The following is an 11,597-nucleotide window of genomic DNA, read 5'->3' as shown; positions in this document are numbered from 1 at the left end:
GGAGTCAACCAGCTGGGGGATTGCCCTGGGCCTGGTAGCACGGATAGTATTTTACTCAGAGTTCAATACGTGAAGCCCATGCTCGTACAGGTAAGCAGCTTCTCTCTGCTTTCCAACCTGAAAGAGAAGCGTTTCTCCTCTCTTCCATGTCCTGCAACTGTTGTTCATGTGCAAAGCTTCAGTGATCATCCCTTGAGTCTGATTTCACTGTGTAAAATGCTGGGCCAAGAAAAACATGGTAGGAAGCCTCTCATCCACCAACGGGCCACTATAGAGGCACTTGCAGCCATCAGGAGTTGAGAAGCTATAGGAAGTTGGCTGCCATCAGGGCCTCACACAGCTTCAGTCTGGCACAGGGCAGGGCCTGGAAGCTGATTCTCCCCATGGACCACCCCCACGCAGAGCACACACACGCTGCTCCAGGGCTAGAACACGAGCAAGCGAAAGAAAAATCTCTTCCTTGGTGGAGAGAGGGTGATGGCCACTGTCCCAAAGGCTTCAGTAACTTCTTTAGCTCAGCTCTTCTTGTTTGTTCTAAAGCTGTTAACAGCTTGATTTGCCTCCAGATTGCTGAGACCCTTCGAGTTCAGGGAAATGTATGTGATCAGATCTACCCACGAGGCAGATGACTCAAGCAAACTTTCCCCGAGTGAGAGAGGATTCATTGGCACTTCTGTCCAGACCAATACCGGGGCTGGGGGCACCGAAGCTGCGGGAGCCGTCCTCAGAAACAGAGTGGTTTACTCGCTACAGTCAGGTTTGTAACCAGCTCAGAGAATCACTAGGCAGGACTCCTCAGGGCCATCTGCTTCCTCCTTAATGTGCAAACCCAGATACACACATTTGCCTGCTGCTTTGCTATAGCTGAGGCCAATGCCACACTCCTCCCCTTCTCCCAAAGCACTTCCCCTGAAAGCAGCCCCTGCCACTCAAACCCCACGCCTTCCATTGAAAGGTACTAAACCCAAACCCAGAAACATGAGGGTGGCTTGTTAAGGCTCAGGGACTTTCATTCCTGTAACATGCACTATACCTAGATGAACTAGTTACAAACAGTTTATCCATTTCTTAAAGCAGATTCAAAGATTCTCCTTGTAGGGGGCAACATTTTAGTCCAAAGATTTGAGTGTAATACACTGCATATTTCACATGTGCTTCCTGCAACTAATCTCTGCCCCAAATCAGAGTGACTTCCCCCAAGGTGTTGAGGTATGGATTCTCACTTGAGTGTCCACGGAGCTATGCATGCACTGACCCCCATGCTGTACTCTTTGTGACACTGGGGACAAGAGGTATTATACCCAGCACATCTTAAAACTCAAATATGTGACAGATAGACAAAGTACAAATGCACTGGCAAATAAAGCAATAGCCTCATAACTCTAGATTGAAATACCAAGTTCGGTTTTGGCAGCTGTTTGGTTTTTGTCTGTTTTGGTTTTGTTTATAAGTTTGTTTTGGTTTCAATAAGTGACCCCCAGGCATAACAGTACTAAAATGGAAGTTCAAGTTTAGGAGGGAAGAAAGTTGCAGTACTGAGGCCCTCCTGACTACAGCCACAGTTTGCCTGCCAGAAGCAGATGTCAAAGATGTTCTCCTTTGCTTCCTTCTGCCTGAGAACACACCTAAAAATAGTCACTCTGCAAGGGTCCCACAGAGCCTCAGATGCCCCTGCAGCTGTTCTTCATCAAAACACCATGACTAGCTGTCATGTGTCTCCCTGGGAAGCATTGTTTCTCTGTCCTGTATTCAACTGTCAGGCAGTCTATTCCTCTAACTTCAACCTCAGCGGTTCTCTGCTACCACTTCTGTGGCTGGAGGCCAGGAGTTACTGGTCAAGTCCTCAAAGTAACCTTTTTAGACTTTTCGCAAAACTGCGATTTTGATTGCTTTGGTCAGAAGATGCTCTGTCCAGAGAAACCACACCTGGATCAAGCCCTCCATTGGAAAGGGAAGTTCAGACACACTTTCACTGTCATGGCATCCAGACAAGTGCAAGCTTGGGCCGGCTGTTCCTCCAAACGCACAGCTGGCTGGTGGCCCAGTTCACATGCTGAGATCAGAGGGCAGTTCATAAGAGACACAAAGAGGAGATTGGACTCCTGAGCACGGGGCAGCAGGTTAGTCACATTCGGCCCCCTGCCCCGTGGTGCACAGCTCTCTCCTAGCACATGTGCAGGGAGACAGAGGTACATCCATCTGAGATTTAATTTCCAGGCCAGCTGGACAACCTAATATGGGCAATGATTGATGTTGATGGAAAATACAGCCTTCGTAGGGAGGGAAAGAGAGGAAAATGTGAGAGAGAGAGAGAGGTTGGGATGAGTGAGTAGAGGAGGGAAGGTGACAGAATGAGGAGTAGAGAGAAAACAAAAAGGAGTTCTCCATATCGATCAACCTTCTTATCTGGTTTCTTCTCCCACCCATGCTGCAGGCTCTAGGGGCACACCCCACCTGAAAATGGACCCAGGAAAAGTCACTACTGTTCCGAGTTACAGTCAGGAGTCCTCTGTGAACTCTCCCATTCAGCATCCACAGTTAAACCCCTGGGTGAGCCTGGTTCCCTCTCACCAACATTCATGATAACAGATACTTTAGATGTGTCAGTCATTTTCATTTTTTAATGACGCATCGTTGCGGTACGCTATATGTTACAGGTGTATTCACAATTTTTAATGGTTATACTCTATAGTTATTCCCCATGTTGTGCAATATATCCTTGTAGCTCATTATGTACATAATAGTTTTTACCTTGTAATCCCCTAATCCTATATGGCCCCTCCCACCTTCTCTCTCCCCACTATTTGTTCTCTGTATCTGTGAGTCTGCTCCTTTTTTGTTGTATTCACCAGTTTATTCTATTTTTTTTTAGATTCCACATGTAGGTGATATCATACAGTATTTGTCTCTCTCTGTCTGACTTATTTCATTCGGCATAATGTCTTCCAAATTCATCCAGGTTGCTGCAAATGGCAAAATTTTGGTCTTCTTATGGCTGAGTAGTATTCCACTGTGTTTGTGTGTGTGTGTGTGTGTGTGTGTGTGCGCACACCCACACGCGTTTGCCACATCTTCTTTATTCATTCATCTGTCAGTGGATACTTAGGTTGCTTCCATATTTTGGCAATTGTAAATAATGCTGCTATGAACATTGTATCTTTTCAAATTACTGTTTTTCTCTTTTTTTCAGATATACACCCAGGAGTGGAATTGGTAGGTCATATAGTAGTTCTATTCTTAGTTTTTTTGGAAACCTCCATACTGTTTTCCATAGTGGCTGCACCAGTTTACATCCCCACCACAGGGCAGGAGGGTTCCTTTTCTCCTGGATATGTTATTCTTTATAGTCAGTGCCTTCACATACATTATTTCATTACACTCCCTTAACACGCGTATAGATCGCACAGAGAAGAAAAATTGTCTCCTTTTAAAGAGGAAGAAACTGGGAATCAGAGATATAAGTTCTGACCCAAGATCACACAGCTGTGGTAAAGGGAAGAATAAAACCCAGGTTTCCTGGCTCCATACTAGACCTGTCTGCATGATGTTTATATATAGACAAGGGAACTCACTGAATCAATGAAGGAATCCTTAAAGGATTATCAGAGTGCTCAAGACATAGTCCTTGGTTACTATCATTTGTCTCATGTTTTGGCTTAGACCACAACAGTACCTACTAAATCATTTGTCACCTTGGAAAGGGGAGGACAAGGCAGAGTAGCCACTTCATCTTTGGCCCTCACCTCCTAACACCGATCACTCTCTGTTAGACTAGTTATGTGTCACCTTGGGTACTTTAAAGAGTGAGAGAAACACACTCCTTTATCAAGGTCTTGAGTAAAGGCAGTATGGAGGTCTATTGAAAGGGAATACATTGAGGCTACCTCAAAGGTAAGGCTGCAGAGACGGATGTCAGAGAAGGACCCTGTTTTGAGGGAGGGACAGGAAAGGGTAAATACCACAGTAGAACTTGAGTGTTCTCTCTGATCTGTGAGCAGCCCTGTTGGGGAAAGTTCCAAAGTAAATTGTAAACCATATCTCCCCATTCCCAGAGCCATAAGCATAAGTTCTCTAAATATGAAATTTTTATATTTAATTATATTGTTTGCTACCTATATTGGTGTGTATGTAAATATTTAATATCTTACAGAGGTAGCATCCAAGGAACAGAGAGGTTAAGTACCTTGTTCAGGTGCATTCAGCACTTTCGGTGGTATAGCAATAAGGACTTCTGTGCTTAGGAACATTATTTACTGTAAGCGGTTTATATCATTATACTCTCTCCCCAGTGATATTGCAGGATTTTCAATTCCAGAGTCTAAATCATATGCATTTGTCCCATACTGCTTTGAGAGTTATTTGACAAAGAAGAGATCTCAGTGGAGTTGGAATAAGCACACTCCAATTGTGTCCATGTCCCCCTGTGGACCTCAGCTTTGTCAGCTCCAAAATGATTAGACTCAGTTCATACCTCTTCCAGCTCTAACATTCAGTGATCCTATTACGTCCTGTCCCTCCATTCCTACCCAAATGCAGAGCACAGCAGGAGATAAGCTTCCTTTCCAAATAACTATGTGGGACACCCCCCAACCCTGTCCGTGGGCAGCCCCACCACCGAGCTCCAGTAGACCAGGAGAAGGCTTAGGCCTGCCTTCCTCCCCCTCCCTGTTCCCTCTTCCCCTCCACTTTTCCCCTCCACACCTGTCTCCAGACCTTGGCTTCCTGGGTCACAGTGGGAAACTCCCACCTACCAGCTGGGTTGGTTTTATTTTTGAGAAAAGAGAACAGCTGGGTGATTTTAAAGATGCAACTTACGACCCACTTAACTAGTCAACTCCAGTTGTCAAGCCCTGAAGCTGCATTTAAGGATAGGAGTTGTGAATGTGACATGAAAGCCAAGAGGCCCAGATGCTTTGTCCCCTGCCACCCCCACCACCTTCCCGCCAGCAGGAGAGACTGCATACTTTATGAGATTTTTTTCCAAAGAGCTTCTGCTGGGTTGCCTTCATCTTTTTCTTCTCTTTGTAAAAGGTATTTACTAGTATCTGTTCTTTCGAGCCTTTTGGCTTAAGGAAGAAAGAGGGTCAGCAAGTTAACAAATTAGACATGTTCCACACGGCCAGGCCATCAAAAGCTAATTTTACTTGGTCTCAGCCCAACCCATCTTCAGCTCCTGATAGTATCTAAATGATGGAAAGCTTTGTTCAAATTCATAAAATATTTTACAGAGGAGTAAAACAGATCTCACAGACCCATTTCTCATTAAAAAGGTCAATGCCGGGAACATTTGATACTATAGAACTGTCTGATTCAATTTGGCAGGTCAAGCCTGACTAATCCTATCTTCTGATTGGGGTGAATTTATTTCCCCTGAAAATGATTTTCTCACAAGCTGCAGGATTATGTACTCTAAACCTATATTTTTACAAGACATTGCTAAAATGTTGATCAAACCTAATTCATCCATTAAACAAAATGAAGGGGAAAATCTACACTGCAAATGAACACTTAGAAGCCATAAGCAAGAAATTCTAAGTCCTGTTAGAAATTGGATGGTGTCCTCAGCCAAAGAGCAGAGTCAGAAAGAAAACTTGGAAGCAAATCTGTTTCAAATTCATGTAGTCTGAGTCCACAGCTGTTATAGTTGGAAAACAGAACTTACTTTTTCAAACTTCCCTTAAAATCAGTAAATTAAGACAAATACTGGGTTCTATGTTTAGTTCTGCGTCTTACTCATTTTGGGATACTAGGGGGAAAAACACTTCCCCTCTCTGGGCCCCAATTACTTCATCTATTGGTGGGGGTTTCAAACTTGTCTTTTTATTGCATCCAGCAGTATTATCCTTTGGATCTCAATTTAAGTATTAATTACATAGACAAACTTCTAATGTGGGCCCTAAATATTTAGGTCTCTATCCCAAGGTCACATGCACATTCACCTAATTAACCCACATGTCATCTTTTTGGGGATGCTTGGTGGTCTCTCATTTTAGAGTGCTGCTTTCAGAAATGTATTCTTCTTCTTTTAGCTATTTTTATGTGTAATTCTTAGTGTTTTTCTGGGTAAATTGTTATCCTAATACCCAAAACACAATTTTCTGTGTGTTCTTCAAATACTCCCATTTCTCCTTCTGGGCAGAGGTAAGATTACATGTCTCTGCCTCCTTGAAATAGGCATGATCTTACAACATGCTTTAGCCAATGAAATGTGACAAGTGGTGACACAGCTGGTCCGTAACTTTCTACAGTATTTTCCCCTCTGCCACAGAAACTGACAATGTTGTTGACAGTGGCTGCTCTAATGCCCTGAGTTTGGGAGTAGACAAAGCAGAGCAGAGCCCAGTCAACCAACCATCAACATGGACCGTGAGTGTGAAGTAAATACTTGTCTGGTTGAACCACTGAGATTTGACAAACAGAACTCCACTTCAAAAAGACTATTATTTAGGTGGGCTGGTAGAGGAGTGGAGTAAGGACTAGGCAAGAAATGTGTGTTCTAATTATTTGAAACAGAGTACTATATTATTAAGGGATTATGTTATAATATTGCTTTGTAAGTGTTTCCCTAACAGTAACAAGAATGAAGGCTTTGGATATTGCAAAATCAGGTACCTGAGACAGAACAGGGTTGAGTCCAGAAAGGATGACAATTAGGGAGACACCCAATAGTAAAACCATAAGAGCTGAGAATAAATTTAGATGCAAAAGAACTGATTCTAAGATGCTCAAGAGGCAAATTACAGAAGGAGGCCCAGAGTAAATGCTGAGAACAAAGAAATCCCATCATGGGTTTCACTGTTCCATTCTGCCTGGTTTTCTTTGCCATATCTCAGGAAACTGATCATAATTTTTGGTTCCTTTCTGTCAGCTGTGACCCACTAAGCAGTCTTAGGAAGCAGCCATGCATAAAACTAGCTAAAAGGGGGCAAGTCAAACTCATCAGAAGATATGTTCTTGATTACTAATGTAAATATTTCTTACCCTTACTTTGTGTTTCATAACAATGCAACAGCATTATTTTTCCCCCACCAGTGTAAACACCATTAATTTCTGTAAGTTAAGCAAAGAAACACCATTAATTCCTAAAGTCAAAACAGAGGTAGCAACGAGATGTAGAGGCACTGCTCTCCTTACCAAAGTCAGCACCAAGGACAGTGCAATGAAGCCGTGTATGCGCTGCTTCTGTCAGCAACTTACTAGTTACCACCCTTGAGCATCTGTGGCCTACTTTGTATTTACCAAGCTATGGATCTTTGTGAACTACAGCTAGGGTTATGATACCGTTTGTGAGAGGAAAGAACTTGGGGCAGGTGTATAACTGATATTTTTGCATCAGACAAATGTAATTAGTACCATGTTCCCCGGTCTGCCAAATGAGGTCATACGATCTGAATTGCAGATTTCCCCACCTGCTTCCCACGCAGCACTGAAGGTGTAACTTCCCATTACTGCCATGCATTTTCAGTTCCTAAAGAACTGTTCTATGAACCAGAGAATGAAGATGTTGCTAGGACTGTGGGTATCAAAGTTGGCTCCAAATTAGAATTACTGGGGAGCTTTTAAAACCCCTACCTCCCAGTCATACCCAAGGTCAAAAACTTCAGCATTTATGGGAGCATGACCCATGCATCAGTATTGCATTGTTTATATTATTTAAGTCTCATCTGCCAAGTGATTATGGTTTTAAAAATCTAATTCTGGGTCTTTTCCCTAGAGATTTTTCTTTAACAGGCATAGGGAGCAGCCTAAGGATCAAGATTTTCTAAAAGCTCCCCCGGATGATTCTAACATACAGCCACTTTTCAGAACCACTCCTATGGAAGAGAGAGACAAAAGTTGGAAGTGTTACTTCTCTAACTTGCTTCTGAAGATGAGGGATAGAAAGCCCTTGAAGTGGCTACAAAAGCAAAATGTTTGACTTAACTCCTTGGATTATTAATTTCATTCCAAGAATTTACCAGGATATAAGTATGGGCCAAACACTAGTCCCAGGGGATACAAAAGACCAAATTCCTGGAGTTCAGAATCTAACTCAAGTATTATAATAATGTATAATAAGTGTTATAGAAGGAGCAAATGATAGGTATTATAATGAAATACTGCCTCTACCTTAGAGGGGAGTCAGGATAAGTTTAATCCAAGTGTAAGATGCCTAGATCTCTAGAAGGATCAGGAGCAAACCAGTTAGAGTATGGCACTCTAAGCTATAGGAACTGAGTGTGCAAAGTCATTGAAGCATAACTTGGCCAAGGCAGTTTTGGTTCCAAATAGAAAACCTGATTCAAAAGTAGCTTAAGAAAGATAAGAAATATATGGGGACGGAAGAATATAGGATCGGATCATGAAACCCAAAGAAAAGAACTTCAATAGTTTCCTGTCTCTATTTGTCCAAACCAAAGTATTTTCTCTATTATTCTCGCATTGGCTGAACTTGGCTAACCCAAAATGGTAGTTTGCTCCTGACTTGATATGTTCTCACTTCTAGCAATCAGCACAAACCAGCTGGTATATTTGAATCTCCCAGGTCCAAGTTCCTGAGAAAGTGGTAATGACTGGTCCAGCTTAGGTCAGGTGCCTACTGCCGGTCCAGTCAGCTATAGCCAGGGTTATATAGTACAAAATACATATAATACATGTCAAGGCCTTAACCCTCTTGGGAGAGATGAGGATACAATTCTTAATGAGTAAGGCATTTGGTGGGCTAAGCAAATACCCCAAAAGTTATCTGACAAAGATGTGAGGCAGTAAGTCCAGATTAGGAAACTAAAAGCACTGTAGAAAGACCAGAGGATGGATTGTACAGTGGAAGACAAAACTCAAAGCTGGGAACAGCAAGGATAATACATCATGACCAAGTGGGTTTTATCCTGGTAATGTAAGACTGATTCAAAAAATTTTTTTAAAAATCAGTAAATGTAATTCATCATATTATCATACTAAAGAAAACCATGTGATCATCTCAGTAGATGGAGAAAATTGTTTTGACAAAACTCAATACACATTCATGATTAACAAAAAAATCTCTCACTAGGGATTAAGGGAAATAATCAAATTTATATAAGTAATATACAAAAAAACTGCAGCTAACATTATGTTTAATAGTGAAAGCCTTAATGCTTTCCCCCTGAAATGGGAAACAAAGCAAGAACGTCTTCCTTACCACTCCTATTCAGTATCACATTGGAGGCTGTAGTCAGTGCAACAAGAGGTAAGAAAAAGAAATAAAAAACATATGTATTAGAAAAGAAATAAAACAATCTCTATTAATAGATAACATGATTATCAATAAGGAAAAGTCATAAAAATCTGCCAAAAACTATGACTAAAAGTGAATTCACAAAGTTGCACAATATCAGCATATAAAATTCAATTGTATTTCTATCGGCAATAACTAATTAGAAAGTGAAAATTTAAGAATACAATATCATTTACTAAAGCATCAAAAATATGCAATTCTTAGGTATAAATATAACAAAAATATGTATAATGTTTGTATTCTGAAAACTCCAAAACGTTATTGAGAAAAATCAAAGATCTAAATACTACGTTTGTAGATTAGAATACCTTCTATTGTTAATATGAGAATTCTTCTCAAATTGGTCTATACATTAAAAGCAATCCAAATCAAAATTCCAGTAGGCAGAGTTGTAGAAATTGACAGATTCCAAAATTTATATGAAGAAGCAAAGAAATAGAATAGCCAAAACTACTTCCAAAAGAAAGGAAGAAAGAAAGAAAGTTGAAAAACATCAACTGCCTGATTGTGAAGACTTTTTTCAAACTACCATAAACAAGAGAGTGTAATATTGGTGAAAGGAAAAATACCTGGATGAATGGAACAGGATAGAGAGTCTAGAAATAGAGCTATATATGTGTGAAACTGATCTTTTACAACGGCTCAAGACAATTTGATGGAAAAGCATAGTCTCTTCAACAAATTTTGCTGGAATATTGAAATTTGTAGACAAAAAGGAAAACTTAATACATGGATTTTACCTTGTAAAAATATTAACTCAAAATGGATCAGCCATCTAAAAGTAAAACCTAAAACTATAAAATTGCTAGAATAAAATACAGGAGAAAATATTTGTTCCTTTGGATTGGGCAAAGGCTTCCTAGATATAACATCAAAAGCATTATCCAAAAGAGAAAAATATTAAGTTTGATTTCATCAAAGCTAAAAATTTCTGATATTTGAGAGACACTGTTAGGAGAAAGAAAAGTCAACCTACAGACTGGGAGACAATATTTGTAAAACACATATCTGTTAAAAGATTATATAAAATATACGTAAAGAACTCTCACAACTCAATGACAAAACATGTTATTCTTTTAAATGGGTGAACAATTTGAATAGATACATCAAAGAAGAGATAATGGATAGAAAAATAAGTACATAAAAATGCTCAACATCACTACTCATTAAAGAAATGCAAATTAAAACCACAATGAGATACCATTATTCACCTATTAGGATTGCTTGGAGTTTAAATGTCAGATAATTCCAATTGCTGATGTGGGTATGGAGTAACTAGAACTTCATACGCTGCTGGTGGGGATATTAAATGTCACAGCCACTTTGGAAAACAGTTTGTCAGTTACTTAAGAAGTTAAACAAACGAACCATATGACTCAGCAATCCCACTCTTAGGTATTTACCCAAAAGAAATAAAAATATAGGTCACTACCCCTACTTTGTTTGTAATCATCAAAAAATGGAAACAACCAGCCTATATTAGTTTTCCATTGCTGCTGCAACAAATATGACTGGTTCACACAAATTTAATGGCCTTTAAAAATGCACATTTGTTATCTCAGCTTCTGCGGGTCAGGAGTCCGGGTATGGTTAGCTGCTAAGTTTCTCACAAGGCGGCAATCTCATTTCAAGGCTGGACTGGGGAAGAATTTGCTTCCAAGATCACTTACACTGTGGCTCTGTATGACAGAGTGCCCTAGATTTTTCCTGACTCTTAGCTGGAGGCTTTCTGTAGCTCCTAGAGGCCACCCTCAACTCTTTATAATGTGGACTTCCTCAGTATAATGCTTACTTTCTCAAGCCAGCAAAGAGACTTTCTAAAATGAGTTTTCGACTAAGACAGTCTTACATAAGGTAACGAAATCACTACAGTGACATTACACTACTTTTGCCATATTCTATTGGTTAAAAAGAAGTCACAGGTCCCACCTGCACTTATTGGGAGGAGATGAATCAAAGGTGTAAACTCAGGGGGCAGGGACTGTGGGGACCGCCTTAGAGTTTAACCACCACACCATGTGTCCATCAGCTAGAGAATGGATTAGCACGCTGTGGTATATGCACAAGTGTACTAATGAAGTGTGAGATGCACACAGTGAAATATACTACTCAGTAACAAAAAGGAATAAACTAAAGCTTGCACGACATGGACAGCTCTCAAATGCATCACGCCAAATGAGAACAGCCAAAGTCAAAAGATTCCCTGCTGAATTATCCCATTTATACAATGTTATGGAAAAGGCAATACTATAAGGATAGACAAAAAGATCAAGGGTTGCCAGGGGCTCAAGGTGTGGGGAGGGGATTGACTACAGAAGGGCATCAGGGAACTTTTCTGAGT

The sequence above is a fragment of the Hippopotamus amphibius genome, chromosome 11 (genome assembly GCF_030028045.1).
Source record: "Hippopotamus amphibius kiboko isolate mHipAmp2 chromosome 11, mHipAmp2.hap2, whole genome shotgun sequence".
Lineage (NCBI taxonomy): Eukaryota > Metazoa > Chordata > Mammalia > Artiodactyla > Hippopotamidae > Hippopotamus > Hippopotamus amphibius.
Note: the sequence above shows the minus strand (reverse complement) of the source record.